Source organism: Apus apus, chromosome 5 (assembly GCF_020740795.1).
Source record: "Apus apus isolate bApuApu2 chromosome 5, bApuApu2.pri.cur, whole genome shotgun sequence".
Lineage (NCBI taxonomy): Eukaryota > Metazoa > Chordata > Aves > Apodiformes > Apodidae > Apus > Apus apus.
Genome location: NC_067286.1, coordinates 65,079,473 through 65,101,610, shown reverse-complemented (window position 1 = coordinate 65,101,610; position 22,138 = coordinate 65,079,473).

The window sequence follows — 22,138 nt, the reverse complement described above, 5'->3', positions numbered from 1 at the left end:
CAGATGGTCAATCTGTGCAGCAGGAAACTCCTCTGGATGCTGCCCCAGCTCTGTGCTGCAGTGTCTCCCAACAAGGGAGCCTGTAAAGGCTTCCTGTAAAGGAAGGCTGGAGGGTTTACACTGATGTGCAAAATAAATAAATAAATAAAATCCGTTTCTAACATTGTCAGCGACACTAGGAACCTTGTTCTGTGCCTGACATGAGTGAGCAAAACAAGGGGCCAGCTCCTGGCTTGGCTGAGGTTCCTTGAGCCCTCCTCTGGGGCAAAACCAAGGCATAAATAGCAGAAGTTGATGAAACTCTGCAGGTTTATGCATGGAAGGGCTCTGGGTTGCTATGTATGGACCAGCACAGGCAGGCAGAGTCATGCAGCTCCTGACTCTAAGTGTTGGATCCAGCCTGACTATTCTAAATTACATGCTAGATGGGCTTGTGTTTAACCAACCTCTGTGCTTGCAACTCAATTTCTTGTCCCCACCCTCTGGCTACTGATGCACCAGGTGAAGAGACTTTATGCAAGGAGCTAACTGGGATTTGATGGGGGAGCTGGACACCAGCCAGGGCAGGAGGCCAAAAGCTTTCCTGGCCCGTGGTTGGTGACTTTGCAGAGGATCTCTGAGCCTTCCCAGGAGACAGCACATCCCCTTCCTGCCCTCGCCCCCAGCCCACCATCCCGTGGAGCTGGCAGGGAGCCCACCTGCCACCTCCCAGCATCTCCCAGGCTGTAAATCGCCGGGGCTGGCTCCCATGCGCCGCATCTGCCGTGACGAATGAACTTTCAAATCAGGAAGAAATGCAGCCCTGTAAATCTGCTGAGGAAAGGGAGAGGAATATGCTCAGCACGTGCTTGGGTTGTAGAATAAGCCATTCAACCACAAAGCTTTTCTTCTAAGGATAAAGCACTCAGACAAACAAACAAAGACGTGTGTGAGAAAGGAGAAGGCAGCGGCACAACTGGCGCCTGGTGGGTCAGACCCACAGACACTCCTGGCCCTGCCACCCAGCCCTGCTCTCCAGCACACCATGGAGATCAACCAGCCTGAGCAGCCATGGCCAGGCCCCAGCTCCCACACTTCCAGGTTGTCCAGAGCAAGGGACACTGCCTTAATTTATCAACTGCTTTGTACCTCTCGTTATATTTATTCTTTCTTACTCTGCTCGTTGATTACAAAGACACATTGTACCTTGAAGTTGATTTTCAGCAATTCATCATTTCTGGGAATGCTTTGCTTTGCTTCCCTGTCTGAAATGGTCTAAATTGTTCCTCTTTTGTTATTGGCTTCACTTTGAGCTATAGCTTCTCAACCAGGCCAGTGCTCAGACCCCCTGGTCATCCCTGAGTCCCTTAGCACATGGTGGAGTTGCCAGGGAGAAAAGGTGTTGAAGCTCTGACCATCTTTCAGCACCAAGCTGAAAAGGTGCACTTATGTCTTTGCAGAAGTCTCACTTTCTGCCTGTATTTTTTAAATGCAGTATCTTCAGGAGAAAAATGCTCTTTTCAGATGGTCAATCGAGAGTTACAGCTTCTTACCTTACCTGAGTGTTCTTTTTGTACTTCTCTGTGTTTATTCCTTCCCCGAGGAAGGATAGAGCAGACACATTCATCCAGTAAAACAGTTGCCATAGGAAGCTGTAATGTTAGCCTGAAGCCTGAAATGTTCTGCTTTCATTCCCAGGAATACCTTCCCTGAGAGTGGTAAATCTCTCCTGGGCTGGCAAAAGAGCAACCACCACTTCCCAAGGAGCCTTCAGGGAAAATCCAGCCCCTTCCTGTCCCAAACTGATGCTTAAAATGGTTCAGCTGTTACTAAACGGTGGGAGGGTTCAGAGGAGGTCACAAAGATGATGGGAGGGCTGGAGCAGCTCTGCTCTGGAGACAGGTTGAGAGAGTTGGGGTGTTCAGTCTGGAGAAGAGAAGGCTCCAGGGAGACCTTGGAGCACCTTCCAGGCTCCAGGAAAGCTGGGGAAGGACTTTTGGTAAGGGCAGGGAGGGATGGAACATGGGGAAACAATTTCAAGCTGATAAAGGGGAAATTTAAATGAGCTATGAGGAAGATATTCTTTGCTGTGAGGGTGGTGCCTTATTAGGGTAAAGACTTTTAATCAACAGCTTTTAATCAAGAAGGCAGGCAGGATAAACCTGGGCTGGCGGGAGGTGTCCCTGCCCATGCAGGGGATTGGAATTGGATGATCTTGAAGGTCCCTTCCAACATAAACTGCTCTGTGATCTATGATTCTATGCAAGTGTCTAAAATCCAGCAATCAACTTCTTGTTTTTAAAGCAGGACTGGCTGTCTTTATTGTGCAAGTCAAAACAAATTCTAGGGGAAAAGAGGTAAGAGGTTTGGCTCCATCCTTACACATAAGACAAGATACTATAGGTATCTAGACCGTGGAAGTCCTCATTACAATTATTTGTTTTTGTATAGAGAGTAGAGTCTAATTAACTTTTTTTTTTCCCTTTAATTAGCTCAGTTTCTATCCTGCACTCTCCAACAAGGAAACAGCTGGAGGAAGATATAAATTATTGAAAAGTATAACTTATGTTTGACTTTATTTTAGAGGTGATTGATCTGAGGTTGAACAGGAAAGTGAGTTGATTGAAACCAGAATTATCAGTTGTAATGAGAACTATGCTGGTGTTGGACTCTGGTGGTTTTGTGCCAACTCTGTTTTAATTTTAAATTAAAACTCTGCCCATTCTCCCAAATTATGTCTGGTTTTGCCCTCTGTTCTGCTGCACACCAGTGTCACCATCTTTCCTCAGTATTACCCTGCAACCCTCATACATGTGGGAATGACTATCAAATAAAAATAGGCTTGGGCTTGTTCCCATCCACCTGCTGTTTTCAAGATGAAAACACACAGGAAAGCAATTTAGAGTGACGGAACACTTCTTAACTCAAAAAAAAATTGCTTTGATGGAAGCCTAGAGCATCAGCTGAATTGTGAACCACAGAAGAAACATCATGTTTTAGATTCACTAACATCTCCTGTGCAGCACAACACTGGTAAGTACCTCAGAGGTCCACCAGGAATCTAAAATTCTCCAATCAATTAAAGCAAGCTCATTCAAGGCAGCAGCATATGTCAGCCTTTCTTTATAAATGCTTCCATGATTTAGACCTTTTTACATTCTGTATTTAATTTGTCGAATATTTCAAAGCTCTATTTTCTTTCCCTCTTTTTCCCCCCACAGATTTACCAAGACTTTTCCTGTGTTCAGAAAAGCCTTCTTCTGTCTTCCCCCAACCTTTTGGAGCTTTCCACGTCTCAGCATTTCTTTTGCATGTTTAAAAACATACCACTGGGACAGGTAAATCAATGCCTCTGCTGACTTGCAGCAGTTCAGCTGCAGCAAGGTGTTTGTGTCACTCCCACCACCCTGCTCTGATGAGCAGCACTTTTCCATAGTCAGTTCTGACATCCCCAGCTTTTAACTGACGGGCAAAAATGCTGGTATTTTTCCACTGCAACAAAGCTCATAATGTGGAAAGAATTTGGAGGGTCCATCTTTGCTGAGTCCTCCTTGTGAGCCTCACCTTTCCAGGTGGTGACATCCTCTTCCAGATGGTTACAGACTGCAAACAACCTCTAAGCAAGCACCCTGTAACTCTTTCTAAAGCCTTTCGTGTCTCCCAGCAGGGCTCATTGTCTCTTGTCACCACTTTTGCTCCCCAAGTCAGCCCTGTGTGGAGCAGCCAGTCCCACAGCCTGATGTCCATCCATCCACAGCCTGACCTGATCCATGAAAACATGGTGAAAAGGAGCCTTTCCCAAGGTCCTGCCTGGCATCCAACCCTCCTGTGACACGATGAATCTGGCGATCTCCCACTGCTTGTCTGCCAAGAAGGGCGTCAGGAGCTGATTAAAACATCTTGGAGTATCAGGAACCTTCAGGCTGTACAACTGCTGTCCACCACTGCTGTTCCCACGTGTGCCTGCAGGACCTCCTCTGTGTTTGCTCCCCAGCCTCCCACCATCCCAGCTGCCCAGTTTGTGCTTCCTGAACTCACAGCGTTTGTGTGACGTAGAACGTGAAGTGTAAGTACCTGAAGAGATAAGCTGCTGTGTTCAGAGAGGGCTCTGGGGAGACCTTAGAGCACCTTCCAGTGCCTGAAGGGGCTCCAGGAAAGCTGGGGAGGGACTTGGGACAAGGGCAGGGAGGGAGAGGAAAATGGGGAATTATTAAAACTGGGAGAGGGGACATTTAGGCTAGACAGATGAAGAAATTCTTTGCCGTGAGGGTGGTGAGAGCCTGGCCCAGGTTGCCCAGGGAAGCTGTGGCTGCCCCATCCCTGGCAGTGTTGAAGGGCAGGTTGGATGGGGCTTGGAGCAGCCTGGGCTGGTGGGAGGTGTCCCTGCCCATGCAGGGGGTTTGGGACTAGATGGTCTTTGATGTCCCTTCCCACCCACACCAGTCTGGGATTCCACCATTCTCTCCTGCTTGGTGCCAGCTCAGCTGTGCCCGGGCAGAGCTGCCCAGGTGAGTGCATCCCCTCCCAGACCAGTGTAGCATAACTAGAAAATATTTCCAGCCTCAACTTGTGCACAAAATCACATCCTGAGGCTGCCAAGGTTTCCCAGGCAGGGACTCTCACCAGACTCCACAGCTTCAGGCTACCAGGACCTTGGGGAGTACGATTAATCTCGAAGCTGCAGGAAGGGAACCAAAGAGTCCTGTTAGTGCTGGAGGTGCTTGGACTCAGAAGGATCAATAACACTGATTTGCAAGTGTTTAGAGTACATTATTTGCATTTGTGAAGGTAATGAAAAAAACTATTGAATTTTAATTAGCATTTTCTGGCTCTTCTGGGAGAACTCTGATTCAATCCACAGATAATTTCAGTGTATTTCAAGACAATATTGTGGACAAAATTCAGAATAATTTCTGATGTTCTATCATTACAAAAACCACCTCCAAAGCATAGATTTCCATGAACTACCCACTGTCACAAGTTATCACAGCAGCATAATAATGGCTCTATTGTACTATAAATTGTTTTGTCATTTTAAATTTCTGGTAACTGCTGAGAAGAAAAATTAAATAAATAAAATGACCAATTTTCTTTTATGAACCCAGGCTTCAGCTGGGAAAAATGACTTTTTCTATTGCACACAATAACATTTAGATAAATAGATCAGCTTTTTCTCTGCTACATACTGCAGAAGAAATAATTGTCCATGTAGATGTTTCAGATAGAAAAACACACAATGGGAAATAATAAACACTGTAAGTGAAAACGGTCACATAATGTGGGATTGCTATTCATCCAATGGGAACGGGTGTTCCTTGAGCAGGCTTTCCAGGTAAGGGAGAGAGAGAATAATACACAGATATTTTAAAATAGATCTTTAAAAAACAACCAACCAACCAGCAAGGCTGTGTACACAGGAGAAGTGAAATGCCTCAATTGCAATGTATTGTATTAATGTGTAAACAGAGTTGAGACATTCAGATTCCTTAACTTCTATTTTCCATCTTTCAACCCATTTACATCTTTGACTGTTGTTGGCTCTGTATTCCAAGGAGCTTCTAATTTATGCTTTAAATATATTTCCAGACTAGGAATAAGTGAGAAAGCTTTTTTAATCGATCATAATTACTTCAGGAATGAGAGTGAAGCAAAGATTTGGACTCATCAAGAATTGATCTCAAGTTCTGGCAGGAAAGACATGATCCAAGTGAATGTTCATACAAGCAGCCCCCTGTGCCTACTGTAAAAGGTCTCCAGGAAGGAAGAGCTTCAGCAAAATGGATGTGGTCTTCATCTCATCCTTATTTTAGGAGAGCAAACCCCTTTCAGTCCAGTCTGGATGCTTGTCTTGAAGCTGACAAGAATTACTGGTGTTCTGTCCACGGGTGTGTGGTTCTTCAGGGTTAGCAAGTACCTTCCTAGACAGGAGGCTGCACAAGAAGAGCTGGTGGTCAAGTCTCCAGCAGAATCACTGGGCCACACAAAGAACAGGTCCTCTGAGCAATGATCCAAGCACAGCATTAGAACTGTGGGAAAATCTAATCAGAACTATGAAGTCAGATGCAAAGTGGGGTAAGAGTAACAGATGATGGGCAAGCAGAGCTTATACCAGCAAAACGCAGTAGCTTTTCCTCCACCAGCTAATTTTATAGGTGATAAAAACATGGTAGGGGCCATATGTTGGGATTTTGGTGTTGTCACCTTCACTGAAGTGACGTTCTAGGTCACAGAGAGATCACAGAGTAAATTCAAGAAGAAGGAGTTAATACTGAGAATCAATGATGTGACCATGGGAAAGGACCTAGTAGCTGTGTCTTGAACCAGAGCACCTCTGTGGCCACAGACCCCCTGGTCCTCTCAGGAGGGATGTGTTCAGGCTCACCCTGGGTTGCTCTGAAGCCTGGTACCTGCAGAAGCAGCAGGACTCTGAGAGGAAAATTCAGCAAAGGAATGGACAACACCAGAGCACTCCTTTTTCCCAGCACATCTCTACAAAGGGTGTTTGGAGAGACCTTACCCCCGTGCCACATGCTGTGTGGTCCCAAAGCTGAGGGGGGTAAGAACAGAAGGAGTGAAGAGCTGCAGTACAGAAGCTGTCCCATCTGGAATACACAAGAAGAAAAACAAAACCAGAAAGTCTCTGTTTTGCCCAACTGCTGGGGAAAGCTGGGGAGAGACTTTTTGCAAGTGCATGTAGTGAGAGGACAAAGAGTAATGGCTTAAAACTGGAAGAGGGGAAACATTAAGAGGAAATTCTTCACTATGAGGGTGGTGAGATGCTGAGACAGGTTACTTAGACAAGTGTTCAAAACCAAGTTGGATGGGGCTTGGAGCAACCAGGGGGGTTGGAACTGAACAATCCTTCAGGTCCTTTCTAACCCAAACCAGTCAGGGATGCTGTGAATTTACACAAGGTCTTGCTGTTTTCTCTCAGTGTCTTGAACGTGTCTTCTCCATCTCCTGCATCGCGTGGGCACAACTAGGATGTCATTCAACACCAAATTAAACAGTGAGAACTTTGCTACATGATTGGAAATTGAGGGTCTGTCAATAGCTTGCAGTAAATGGCTTTGGCTCTGCACGCTGGGAAGAGCGATCTTGAATCATCTCTGCTACCTGCCAAGAATGGCTAATACAGGGCTGGTTTTTTTAATTCCTCCATTGAAATTCTGCCCCAGCTCCAGCCCCTCTTTGCAGGCCTCCCATTCATCAGCTGCTCATGCTGCTTCAATTAGATGGCACTGGAGCAGCATTGCCATTCAGTAAACAGGCCTGTAAATATGCTGGGGATAAATTGGCCATCAGAGTGATAGAGAGGAGTAAAATGTGTGATTACAGCTAGTTTTTATGTGCTAGGAAGCTGCTAAGACATTACTGAGAGCAGGAACAATGTTTCTGCACCCTGTGCTTATCTGGCAGTTTTGTACCTACTATATATTAGCTATTTTCAGGCAAATACTTGGAAAGCTACTTTTAGAATAATCTTGACCTAGATATATTTTTTTTGGTAGTGACAAGCAGCAGCCAGCACCAGGAAATGTTGTGCTGTTAGAGCCATTTCATCTCCAGGCCTTAACCACAGTTCATGTAAAAGATATGAATGTAATGCACAGTGGAAGACTGGATAAGCACTTGGATTTCAGGCTTGTGTGGATTCTCCAGGAGGTCTGCTTGGCTGACGTGTTTCTGCTGGTGGAGGAGAGGGCTCTGCTTTGGCAGAGGTTGTGTCTGGCTGCCTCCTTGATTGGTTTTTGGATTTTCTCTGCAGGCAGCAGCCTTGCAAAGGCGCCTTTCCGTGCTTGGTCATCACTCAGGAGGCCAGGACAGTGCTCCCTGCCCAGCTTGCTCCCTCTAAAGCTGATCCCAGAGCCTCAGCAGTGGCCAAGGATGAACTCTTTACTCCCAGTCAATGTCCAGGAAGGTCTTTGGGCTGGGGATCAGCAGTCACTACCTCATTTTGGCACCCTGGGGACTGAGTGAGCACAGTCTGGTACCTTATCCCAAAATATTAGTGACTGCCTGAACCCTGTTCCTGTCTTAACAGAGGGAATTATGCTGCAGGAACTGCAGACATCAAAGATTCCAATGCATTCTCTTAACCCTCTTGATAGCTACTTGTCCCAAGTATGAGGAAAGAGCACTTAGGAGCAAAAACACTTTTACCTTTACCAGGTAAATCTTGCCCCAAGCCCAGGTTCTCACAGCTCAGCACAGAAACTGCCCACAGCTCTGACATGGAGAATGGCAAATAGAGAAAAAAAACTAAAAAACCCAAACACAAAGAAAAGCAGCAGCAGTCTGGGGCCCAGGCTGAAGGCAGCTGGTGACTCTCCTCTGAACCACTGAGTTCAGCTGAACTCAGGCTCCTGCCAGCAGGGAAATTTGCCATAAATAATTAAATTATGACATGATTGCCAAAGTGAGTTTCCTAAAATAGAAATGTTTTCTGAAAGGCCTGCTCACAGGAGGCAGGGCCTTTGGAGCCTGTTACAAATGCTGATTTGGAACCAGCTCAAACTGCTTCTTGCTGGCAGGGGGAGGATGTCTCGGGGTGAGGAGATCCCTGGTGTGCAGCCTTCCCCAGCACCAGCTGTTGCTTACTTGCAGGGAGGACACCAGGATGGAAGACACCAGGATGGAGGATCTTTGGAGGGTTTTCTTGCTATAGGAAGCAGGTGATACCCACTGACAGGCATTCATCTGTTTCCCTGTACAGCTGAGGAGCAGATTTTACCTGTTTCTGCTGCATCCTGCCACATCTGCTCAGGTCACATTGTGGTGCAGGGAGGCTGCTGCAGGGGACACGATAGGAGGGCTGCATTAAAGGAAGCTGTGCCTGTACCACCACTCTGCCCTTATGCACTCTCCAAAGCTGGAGCTTGACTTTCCTCAAGGTCACAAAGTACCATGGAAAAACCTTATTTTGGTGATGACCTTGTTTGCTTTGTCAGGCAGTGCCAGAGACCTGAGCAGAGCTGCTGGGAGTGCTCTGCCATGGCCTTGCTGGAGAGTTGGGCAGCAAATACAGCTGCAGCAGCTGCAAGCAAGCTCTGTCTGCAGGGTGGCTTATAGACTCCCCTTGAATCTCTTCAGTCTGCTTTTCTTACAGGTTGAAATGCTGTCATTCCCTTCCTTCTTCACCCCATTCACTGCAGCACAGTATTCAAGTGGAGCAGTCAAGGTTTGTGTTGTCAGAGGAATAAATATTGCACTGTTGCACAAGTCCCTCGGGTTGCTGATCATTTCAGCCAGTTTCCCAGTCTCTTTCATAGGATGCTCCTCGTAAGGCATCTCATTTCCCTGTAGGAACATGAAGCTCAGGAAAAATCCATGCCCTGCAGAAAGCAGTTATCCACTGGAGCTACTGCAGCTCTTTTTCCTCTCAGTAGATTAATGTTTTATGCAGTGAGGTGTGCTGAAGGACAACATACAAACCATCTCAGATGGGAAGATGGAGCTCAGAAGAAGCTTACAATATGTTCTGGTGGAGCTGTGTCATCCATCAGGACCAGAACCTACCACATGTCAGCAGAGGGTTGCACAATGGCAAGGCTGGCTCCTCTCCAGATTCCTTGGTCACCCAAACACCAGCTTCAGGAGGACTTCCCCGGCTTGGGATCACTGGGAAGTGTTCACTGGTTTATTTATGGTCCACCTTAGATACTTTCAGATACCTTCCTCCTAGTCCCAAACATTTCAGGTGCTTAATGCTTTGCTATGAATATGTGCCAGCACTTCACCCATCCATTGACACTGAGATCTTCCACAGTAGGTTAGATCAAATAATCATCTAGCCCTGCATTTTGTGTCCTGTACAACCAACAGGGAAAGAACATGAGGACATGTATAGAATGGCCCTTCCTCTGATATGTCCCCTCCTGTGGAAGGGACACAGCCACGGGGACTTGCACAGAGCAGAGGCCAACGTGGCCCAATGCTCCAGGGGACAGAAGCAAGGAGGAGCATCCCTCCAGCATGCTGGGGTGGGGTGTGGGAGCTGGACAGGCTGCAGTGGCTGGGGACTCAGCAGGGAGATTAGAGCCACTGAACATGTGCAGACCCACCTGGAGAGAAGCTGTGGGGCAACAGGTACCTGATGTGATAGCAGCTTTGTCTGGACACCCTGTGACCCATGGGATGTGCTGGAGCTACAGGCAGAAGGATGTGGCCTTTGCACGGTTACTCCCTTCACAAAGTAAGTTTTACAAGGAACAGGCACAAAAGATAAAGGAGCCAAAGAAAACAACAAAAAAAATACTTTGGGGAGTTTTCTGTATTATTGCAGGGACTCAGTGTGATGAGCCAAGGTGGTAATGGGAATTGTGCCAGAATTGGGACCAAGTGAAGACACCTGAGAGCTTCCAGAGTAATGTGTCTAGTGTGTGTATTTGTCACATTAGCTTCTAAGTGTATTAAAGCATTCAATTCCAGCCCTGCCTGAAAGCTCTTCTGCCAGACTCCCCAAAGGATCTGCATTCTAAAACCACTCAGGTGCCCAGACCCTTCTCATGCAAATTCAGCTCCAAATTAAAATAACCTCTGCAAAACCTTGTCATGTATCTGCCTCTTTTTTTTTCCTACTTGTTGTTGCCAGAGTTCTCTCTTTAATGAGTACCAAGCAGCTGGGAGAAACCAACCAGGGAGTGCTCTGTCTGTGAAGAGGTCATCAGTCAGTCATTAGGCATCATCCAGCAGGAAAACTTACCTCTGCTGATGGTTGAGCACGTTGGGCTGGGGAGCACAGCTCAAAGCCAGTTCAGGAGGAAGTCATGAAGTCTGTGGCCTCCACCACCTGAAAGGAAAATGAGCTGGGAAGGTGGAAGGGAAGAAGGCTCTCTTGTGATTTGTAAAGGTGATCCTGGTCTCAAAAGCCACTTCAGGGATCACGACTGTGATGCTGCTTAGCAACATGTCATCTGTGGTCCTTCCTGGATGGATTCACTGGGCTCTTCAGCAGTTGCACTGCTGGGACAGAGAAATTGAATGTGTTAATTTTACAGGGATTTTCCTCTTCTGATCAACTTCCTAAAATGCAGCTTTTTGCTTTGTTTGTTTTATTCCTAGAATAGATTTCTCTGCTGTCCTTCATGTTCCACTTGAAAGACAGAAACAAATTCTTTTCTTTCCCCATGCCCCCCCCCCCCCCCAGTGCAAGGTCACGAGCAATACCAGATGTCACCCAACCATCCCATTTGCACATACAACCCTGTTGTTGACCTTGACTGAGCCCCCTCATCTCTCTACTGAGCCAGAAGATGCTCCCCACAGGTGCCCAGAGCAGCACTGCTCAAACATGGGGCTGACCATGCTCCATTCTCCTCTTCTGCATCATCTCAAAGTTACCACACCCCAGCTCTGCTGGCTCTGGTTTTTAAATCCATGTTTTGCAGCAGGCATTTCACACAGGTTTTGTTGGGGGTGGTCACTGTTCATATGGTTCTTCTGCATTTAAGCTCTCAATCTACAGCGAGGCTGCAGCAGCAGAGAAGCCTGAAATGTTATTACCAAATTCAAATAATGCTTTATTTTTTGTTTGTTTGTTCTTACTATTCTGAGTTTATCCAGTTTAACGTCTCCAACTCTTCACTGCACCTACCTTGTTTTCTGCAGCCACCTGTTCTCTTGCAAAATGGTGATTCTGAGGTAGTTTGGGAAAAGAGCTGTTTGTACTACATGAAAATTAGATTTCTTTACCAAAGAGCCCTACTGTAAGTGATACGGATAGGTTATTGTTCTGAGTCCAAAAGCTGCATCACATCTCTGTGTCAGCAGGAGAGAGATTCAATATTCTTGACTCCTGTTACTAACTAACACAGTGTGTCCTCCAGGGTCTGAGGAGAGCTGGGGGAAACAAACCACCTGTCATGAATTGCCACAGAAAATTACATTTTCAAAATCAGGTGGGTTTTTTTTACTGTTAAGAAAGGAAATTAAAGTTCCATTCTTATTTTCATGTAAAGTATTTAAAATGTAGTATAGTAACCATGTTTTCTTTTAATTTTTCTCCCTTTATGTTGTTGGGGGTTTTTTCCCTATTATTTTTTTCTTCTTTTTTTCTTCTTCTCACTCATTTTCATTCCAATGTCACAATAAAAATAGGACATGAAAACAAAACAAAATGCAAACCAAACTCTTTCTAAGATTTCATTTCTTGTAGAATCATAGAATCATTAAGGTGGGAGGGGACCTTAAGGATCACCAAGCTCCACCCCCCTGCCATGAGCAGGGAACCACTAGACCAGGCTGCACAAAACCTCATCCAACCTGGCCTTAAAAACCTCCAGGGATGGGCATCAACAACCTCCCTGGGCAACCCATCCCAGTTCCTCACCACCCTGAGAGTGAAGAATTTACATATAAAGAAATAAGAGAAATACGGATATATTAGAGATATAATAAAATAGAGAAATATAGATAAATAAGCATTTATATAAAATAATTAATAATTTTAAATCCCTCTCTCCTGGAAGACCTGGCATTTATAGTGTTTATTCCAGCTCTTTTCCTTCTCTTTTTGCCCCTTTCAGGTCTCTGCCTGGTCCTTTGGTGACACCATTATCAACCCTTCCCTTGCAGGAGTCTCCTCATGCTTTGCTGCGCTGCTCTGACACAACCTTCATCAAACCCAGGTGGAGCTGCAGACACGTCCAGCCCACACCACAAAACGTGACTCTCTCTTGGTTAGCAGCAGGGATGCTGACCTGCCTGGGCGTGGTGCGGTGTCAGTTCTAGTCCTTGACCCTTCACAACCCAACACTCACCAGCTGCCCCACTGCCACCACCCAGGGACAGCAGCTGGTTTGGTTGGTTTTCCTGGCACATCAGGAGCCACCAGCTGGTGGCAGATGAAGAGGGTGAGAGGTTCTCCCCCAGGCTGTGCTGCAGTGAAGCCTGCCACTGTCTGCTGAGCACCAGACTGATCAGCCAGCCCTGTGACCTGCTCAATTGTTATCACACATTTGTTTAGAGGAGCTGCCATTCTAATTAGGATTAAAACCAATTATGACTCAGACTCCGAGAAAAATACAACGTGGGTTACATACCCTTAAATTTAATTTACTCACCCATAGGCTGAATATCCTCGTGAATGCAAGAAATGCAGCAAAACAATTATTCTAATTAAAAGGAAGGATCTGGTTACGCTCATTTGCATCTTAGCCCAGTGTCACATACATCACAGTTGCTCACCAGCCTGTCCATTAAGAGAGAAAATCAAAGTGGTTACATTGAATTATAGATTAGAATCTGGTTGGTGAACAGTAGAGAGCAAGAAACGGACAGAAACAGGCAGAAGAGGAGCAGCAACAGCCTCGTGGGCAAAATGAGAGGAGTCTGAAGGGCTCCTGGCACTAGTGCAGGCACAGGTTGTACCCCTGGGGTGACCCCTGAAGTCCTGTGGTTTGTCCTTCCAGGTAGCACAGACTCTGGAGTGAGCACAGGGAGAGCAAAACCAGGCTGGAAAACCACAGAATGGAGCATTCACTGGTGGCTTCACTGAATTGTCCCAGTGATTAATTAACCTCCACTGGCTGAAGCAAGCAAGCTGACAGGTGCTGAAGAAGAACCAGAAGAGCCCTGGTCATGTTGTTTGGTCTGGTGGAGGCAAGACAGGGAACTCAGCACCTGCCTCAGCCCCAGGGGACATGAAGGGGCAACCAGAGCCCAGGTGGGTCCTGAGGCTGGACTGCCCAGGCTGCTGCAATACAGAAATACTGTGCAGCTCTCATGAAGAGCTCACAGGGTGCTGCTGTCACCCACAGTGTTGGGCAACCAAGGGAGAAGGCTCTTCTTCAATGGGCAGCAGAGACCCACCTGGTGAAGGAGACCTCCTGGCTCTCTTGTCCCAAGGAAAACCATTTTCATTTTGATTTCAGATTTCATAGTTATGTCAAAAAAATGGAATTGCATAAAAACTGACTTTGGAGACCAATTGAGAACTAAATTTCTACAAGCTTTAACTGTTCATTTAAGTTACAAAGCAAAGTTTGTTCCTTCTGCTGCAAATAAAATAATAATAAAAATAACTCACAAAGTCTTACCTCTTCTCATCTGGCTTCATGAAGGAATCTCTCCTCCCATCCACACTCCAGCTCCTTCCCAGTTATCTAATAAAGAAAGGGAATGCATTTTGGTTAAAGGTTTATTTATTTCATGTTTAGAAACAGCAGGAAAGGTGTTACAGGCCTGGGAAGCTATCAGTGGGCTCTGGAGATGCTGAGTCCTGCTAATGCCTGCTGAGACTGCAGCAGATTCAGGCTTTTGGGTTTTGTTTTTTTTTAAACCAAATAGTTTTGACCACAAAAAAGCCTCAATTCCTGAAACCAAAAAAGCTAATGGGGGAAAAAAAACAACCCAACTGATTTCAAGCAATAATCCACATCTTCATTAAAACAGAAAAACTACTTAACCAGCCTGTTAACATTAAAAAAAAAAAGTAAAAGAATTGAAGGTTTTGTTGTAATTGGCAGCAAATGAGCCAGTTGCTCTGATCTGAATAGACAAACACAGACACAAGCACAAACACACACAGGCACAAACACACACACAAAACCAAATACACAAAGACAAACAAACACAAACACACACACACAAACAATCACACACAGACACAAACACAGACACAAACACACACACACACACACAAACAAACACACACTCTCCTTGTGGATGTTCCTCATTGCTGTTTGCAATACCTTTCCAGCTATTGTTTTTTTCCCCTTTAAATTACATTTTTCTTCCTCTCAGCAGAGGTTTAGCACAAGCTGGACACACACTTGATGCCCAGCAGAAAGCAGAAGCCTGCAGCCAGCCTTGGCAGGTGGAGCTCAGCCCCCAGGGCCCCATCCTGCCCCTCCCACCTGCTGGGGGTGTGCTGGTCCCAGCTGATGCAAAATGACTTAAAAAACCCCTTCTCACTCTACTCCAGACATCCTCACAGTTGGAGAGAAAGCTGGGTTGTTGTTTTGTTTTGTTTTTTTCCCCCCTGTGGTTGGTAACAAAGCCATGCAGAGCAGAGAGCCTGTGTTTGGCTTTGTGTCCAACCTCTGTGGGACTGAAAGCAAAGCAAGGCGTCCTACCTGTGTGTCAGGAGGAGGAAGAGGAGCAGGGCTGACCCCCGTGTCCTCCTGTTGCCCACAGCAGGGGCTGGGTTGGAGGGGTTTGCAGCAAGGGTTCTCCTTGTGCTGAGGTGTGCTGGGCAGGCTGGAGGGCTGGCTGACCCCTTCCCTTCCCTAAGCCCCAGGGAAGCAACCAACCAACCCAACCCCGACGGGAAAAGCTGCACGTGCTGGGCTGTTTGCAGACCCAGGCAAGGGCTGGAGAGCAAGCAGGTGAAGATGAGCTCCTGCCAAAGGGTGACTCTGCATTGAGAGGGAGTATGAAGGTGACACTGGGCTGGAAGGCCAGACATCTCCCAGGGTGGTGCTGCACCAAGAACACAGGTTATAGAGTGGTTCTTCTCTTTCATACCTTGTGCTTCTCCAGCCTGGCCCAGTGTTGCCCTGAAATCCATAGCAGTGTGATGCCAGCAGGTGCTCTGTTCAGGCCAGAGGAAAAGCAGTACCCAGAGTGCAGCTCCTCTACAACAGGCTCTCAGGACACTACGGATAATAAAAATGGACCTGGGTTCAAGAACTGATTGTTCAATTTGGTGGAAGAAAGTAGATCTGACTAGGAGCTTGCATGAGGAGCAGAAATACTGAGGAATCACTCAGATTGCTTCAGGTTTGCCCCTGCCAGCTCTCCTCTCCAAGCTGGGGACCCTCTTGCAGCCCAACCTTGTGTGCCACCTCTGTCAGGCTTCCACGAGCAAACACCTAGTGAGCTATGGCAGACTCTGAAGGATGTCTCACAAGTCTGTGTGTGCAACCACCAAAAAGCTGCAAGAAAAAAATAAATAAATTTAAAAAGATAGAATTAAAACTAATCTGCAAATATGGTGGATTTTACTTTTTATTGGTTTAAAATTTCACCATTTGCTTCAAGAGCATGACATAGTTGGGATGTTACTGTTGTTCCAGTGACTGCCCAAAGAAGCCAACTGTGATGTGACCTTGGAGACAAAACCAAAGGAGTTCATATGAAAAAAAGAGCACAGGCCCATTCAATGGCAAGAGTTTGTATTTCCAGATCCTGTTCCATGTGAAATCAGCCCCTTGCTAGTGAGAGAAAAGAGGAACAAGTTGGACCTCATGAAATTCACTCTCAGGCTTTAGGTTCAAGGCTGTGAACCCTCATGCAGATGCCCTTAAAGAACTGTCACTGTGTATATCCCAGCTTTGATGAGAGACTGCTTTATCTGACAGGAAAAACTTTCAGCTGAGGATAAGAGAGAATAAATGCTGATGTTGCTTTGATAAAAATCCTGTAAGTTCATAAGGCATCATAGTGCCTTTCAGTGCAGGATTGCACAGAGCCCAGTGCAAGTGGGTCTCACTCTGCTGTGATTTGCAAGTGCTGCTGTAATAAGGACAGAATAAAAATGCTGCCTTTTATAATACAGATAGAAAATTGTCCCCTTTTTGCTTGATTTCCATGCACAATTTTACTTAAAATGCTAACAAAATTGTTACTAACATTAATTGTTAAAAAACCAATTCCATAAATATCTTATACTGACTGCTACAAGAGTTTCCTAAACACATGGCTTGAGAATGCTGTTAGGAATGTGTTAAAAGAATTATTCTACCCCAATGCTGCAAAACCAAACCAATGGTGATCTCTTCCAAAAATACTTCTCATTTTCCCCCCATCCCTGGCAGTGCTGAAGGGCAGGTTGGATGGGGCTTGGTGCAGCCTGGGCTGCTGGAAGGTGTCCCTGCCCATGCAGGGGGTGGGACTGGATGATCTTTAAGGTCCCTTCTAACCCAAACCAGTCTGGGATTCTAAGTAAAACAAAAATGTATTCTGGTATTTTCATTTTTTCATGGCATGTCAATGCCATAAAAAAAAAAAAGGCCCACCAGGAACATTAGAGAAATAATTTTTTTAAGCATTTTTTCCCCCTGATTTTGAAAGTAGGCTTTTCTCTGGTGAGCTCCTACTTGATTCTGACACAATGCTCAGGAATATCTGGTGCAGGGATAGTGCAGACTATAAAATGGTATTACTTACTCTCTGCCACGAGTGTGGGCCTGGGTTTATAGTCATAATTCTCTGCTGTTTCCTTTCACACTTGGGTGATGTTGATACGATGAGACAAATATTTAGCAGTTCCAGCTGCAAGACATGGTGCCTGGAAGCATTTAGCTCCCAGAAATAAAACCAAAGCTGCTCCTTTGGCCGGCATTTACAGCTAATTCTCTTTCAGGTGAAAGCTGGGATCAATCACCTTTATGATGTTTTCCCACCAGGAACAGGCTGTGTCCTCAGCTTTGGGGACTGGGCACCCATGACTCACCCAAAACCAGCTCTGTGCTCACCAACCCTCCAGGCAGCTGATTGACTTAGTAAAATCACTAATCAGCTTAGGTAACTATTGCAATTGCAGGCAAGCCCCAAGCACACCCTTCTAGCCAATCCTCATTTTTCACCTCTGAATTTTACCATTTTAACACACAGTTCAGGGTGCAGAAAAGATATCCCTGCATTGTTACTTTACTCCAGTTGCTAAAGGAAGGTTTGGCAACTAGTGAAAATAAAGCTCAAAACGGGCATGTGTGTTGCTCACTTTTCAGACCAGAGCAAAGAAACATCATTGGAGCTGTGGGAGGTTTTTGGGGTTTGGTTTTGTTTGTTTGTGGCAGGTTTAGTTGTGTTTTTTTTTTTTTTAAATGATATGACTAAATGAGCCCTTTAAGGAGCAGGAGAAAATGTGTTGTTTTTTTTTTCTCTGAAGGAAAAATAACTCAGACAGCTGTTGGAATCAAAAGTGACTGAAATTGCAGTGTTGGTGGGATTTTTTTAAGCTACATTTTGCATGTAATCAGGTTGCTAAATCAATCAACGAGGCTGATTTCTGATTGCATCAGGTATTTAGAACACAAAGTGAGAATATTGCAAGCATTTACTTTTCAGGTAGAATTATGTTGGTATTCTCATGGAAATACAGAAGCTGCCTGTGTTTGACTGACACAAAGATTCCTTGGACTTATTTTTATGATTTTTGTAAATCACTTCAGTATGCTGTGTTATTGGCAGCTCCTTCATGGTTTGATGGGTTTTAAAAAGGCTATTTAATATTTTTTTTAAAGTACAACTTAGTGCTTTTTAGTTTTACTAGGAAAAGATGAAGTGATATGGAGGCTGAGTGTAACCTAGCACAGAGTTCAACTGTGTGAAGACCTAGGTCAAAGACAAGAGGCTGCAGAGCCAACCTACCCATCTGGCCACGGCTTCCATCACTTCATGGGAGAGTCTCTTGCTGCAGAGGGTGTCGTGGTGCTGGCCAAGCAGCTGAAATCAGATCATGGAGAGGGCTCACTGCAGCCCAGGAGGAAGAGATGGAGAATGTCTTGGTGGTTCTTGCTCCTCCTGGACATCTTGAAGGTGGCCAAGCAGCCTGCTGGGACACACGGCCAACTTTGAAGCCAACTTCATTTCTCCAGATGCTGCACGTGACTAGGGCCACTGTAGCAGCTCTGACATCATCGTCCATGGTACCAAGAAGAAACAAAAAAAATAAACAGCAGGGAATAAACTGTTTCCCTTTTCCTCTCTTGATCAAACAAGATTAATGTGCATTGCCCAGGGAAGCTGTGGCTGCTCCATCCCTGGCAGTGTTGAAGGGCAGGTTGGATGGGGCTTGGAGCAGCCTGGGCTGCTGGGAGGTGTCCCTGCCCATGGCAGGGGTGGGACTGGATGAGCTTGAAGGTCCCTTCCTACCCAAACCAGTCTGGGATTCTGTGATATATGGGATTTTCCTCCTGTCCTCACATACTACCTTCTGGCATGTGGTGGAATTGAGACATTGGAAGGACTTCTGTCTTCTGCCTGTGCTTTTAAACCTCTTGTTTCTCTTCTCATCAGCCCTTGTATTCTTTTGCCTTCCTCTATTAATTATTTTATTTTTTTATGAGAATCTTCGTACCTAGTGAGGATCCTGGGACATGGAGGCAAAATAATTTCTTGGGTATTTTGTTGCTAAGGCAGTGATTTGAATACCACACAAAGCCAGAAGGCAGAAACATGGCAAATTGTCTAATACTGAGAGACTACTTGGTCCTTTATTTATGGAGCACTCTGGTCATTGATGTGCTGGGTGGGGAAATGGGTGTTGCTTCAGGCAGCAGCATGAAATAGCAAGAATTATCCATCTATTTCCTAGTTGCCATCTGTTTGTTTGTTCAAAGTCTAATATGGGTAGAGTGGAGTGATGTGTCAAGGCTACAAATTCAGACTATAATGAACTGAACACAGAAGCTTAGCCTTAGGGAGCCTGGAAAACAAGGAGGAAAGTCACAAGTACATGGAGGAAAAAGCATGTTTCTCCTGATTTGACTTCTTGGTGATTATTTTAAATATCTCTGCTGAAATCATAGAATGAATCATAAAATTGCAGAATGGTGAAGGTTGGAAGGAACCTTAAAGATCGTCAGGTTCCAACTTCCCTGCTAGGAGCAGGGACACCTCCCACTAAAAGTCATCATCTGGCTGAATTAACTGGATTATTTTATCCTCCTCTTTTTGATTTAAAAATTAGATCTAAAGCAAGTAAAAAAGAGGTGTGTGGTGTTTTTTTTTTTAATTACATTCACTCCTGTTTTATTTATCAGCTGTGCACTTCCTGCTGATCCACATCTATATGGTTCTCCAGCTTCAGCCACCTTTAGTCTCTTCAGTATATATATATATGTAGAAAAGCTGATCATTAAAACAGTTTTGCTGAGTCCCCCTGAAAGTTGGCTAAAAATCATCTTTTACTTTGAGCGATTTCATTAGGGAATTAGAAGCAGGCAAGAAAGCTGCTGACTTACCTCCAGCACACAATCATTAGCTTCCAGTGAGGCCTTTGAAAGTATTAACCTTTAGCTGACTGATCTGTCTAGTGAATATTGCTCCATGGATTTGCTCAGTTGAAGATGAAAAGCTCTGGACACTCTCTCTGCCTCTTTGTGAAGAGTATTAGATGTCATCACTTCCCCTAAAAGCTCCTCTTGAGCACTTTCAGATATACCTATTTTGAGAGGCATTAGCTTAAGTCCTCACCTACAGTTGGCACTATTTAAATCCCACACCTCTATGTAAATTTTGCATTAATGTCTAAATAAACCAGGGGAATGTTCTCCTTTGAAAAATCCAAGGATGCTTTGTTCATATGCTGGTTTACATTAACACACCCCCCAAAAAAGAAGACAACAGAAGAGAATGACCAAGGCTGCCTCCTATGAAACCAGACTGCTTTGTCCAAACCTTTTTAGGTCTACCTTACTGGTCTCAGGAAAAATAAACAAGCAACAAACCCACAACCCTTTCATATCATTAACCATACTGGTTTCTCCATTTTCCTTTGGATCATCTCTCCATCTTTTTTAAAGTATTAGGACATAACTGGAAAAAAAGTTAATAATTAAGTGTTAAACCAGCTTTGCTTCAAAGTAGTGGCTCAAAAAGCTCCTCGATATTCTCCTTTGGGAGGCTTGTATCCTTTCATCTGAGGTGTTTGATTTGATCAGATACTCTCACACCTGTCTTGCTGACAAAGACAAAACTCTTCATTCCACCTACAGCAGCAAAACAGATCCCTGCTGGATATGCCTGCATCTCCCGTGTGAGTTACCTGCCTCAAAGGCCTCAGTTCATATTTAAGAAATGCTCCTGCTGCCCACTGGGCACTGCCTTGTCCTTGTCCCTTGTCTGTCCCTCCCTCCTCAGCCCTTCCCTGGTTTGCTCTGAGCTTTGGAGGAGAAGCTTTGATCCACTCTCTTGTTTCTGTTTTGTCAAATCAGAGCAAACACCCAAGCCCAGCTCAACACTGCTGAGGGTCACAGCACCTCTCTCACTAGGGCAGTGCAAGAGTTGCTGCCCTTTTACAGACTGGTAGCTCCTTGAGTGTGTCTGGGGGGGTAGAACTTCTCCTCCCTGAACGTCTCCTCACCTTTAGACACATCCTGGAGAGCTGGAAGGTCTCACGCCTGGTGTCAGTCGTGACAAATGTGCGAGCTGAGCAGAGCACTCGAACTGGAAATGAGCAATGAGCACTTCAGGAGCATCTTGATGAATCTGGAGAAAATCAGAGATTGTTTTCTGTCCAGATAGTCAGCAAAACAAATTAATGGAAAGGTTGCTGGGATTATAATAATCAGTGCAAGCATATGTTGTGGGCAGCTAATAATGTCCCTTCTCTGTTGGAAGTGATTATTTTTCATTTAGCAGATCTGAGCAGCTAAATAACTTGCATCTTTTCTCATTCCGTTCCTCAGGACCAAATTACAGTACAAAGAGTGAAGCTACCCTGAGGGTAGAAAGAAAATAGAACAATATATTAAAACTGAGTTGTAAGTAGTCGTGTATTTTCTTAAACAGTCCTTTTAAAAATTGCATTTTCTCAAATCTATGAATTATGCAGTACAGTTGAAACATGAAAGCACTCACAATTACATGCTCTGAACAAATACCTGCTAGTTTGTTGACAATCTTTACATCAATGGGACAAAACAGACACTAACAAATATTTTAGAGTGAAATGTACAGGCCTGGGTTAGGATGAACCAGAAATGGATTCTTAGTTATAAAGAAACCTCTGTTTGCACAGAATGGCTCTGCATATTAATTGCTTTTTATGGCTTTGTGGTATCCCTGTTGTTATGTTGAATTTTTTATCCCTTGTTTTCTTGTTTCGTGTTGCAGAGAAGGAACAGCACTGGGCACCTGGTTATGCAGCCAAAGCTGGGAAATGCTCAGATTTGTTGTCTGAGCTCCTGCTCTGGCTGTGTGTGCGATGAGGCACCCCCTGCTTCTCACCAGTGGGAGATGCAATTCCACTGCCCACTCAAATTCCCATCACCACCTCTCCCTGCTTCAGGAACTGTAGTGGCAGCTTTGAGGGAACAGCTGCGAGGTGTGGGAGGCTGGGCCTTGGAGAGGGGGGTGTTAGCTGTGGCAAACTCCGGCTTCTTCATAGAATCACGGAATGACTTTATCATTAAATATTCATTATTCATTTATGTAAAGTTTTTATTCATCTTTTCAGGATATATCTGAACAGAAACATCTCCTAGTT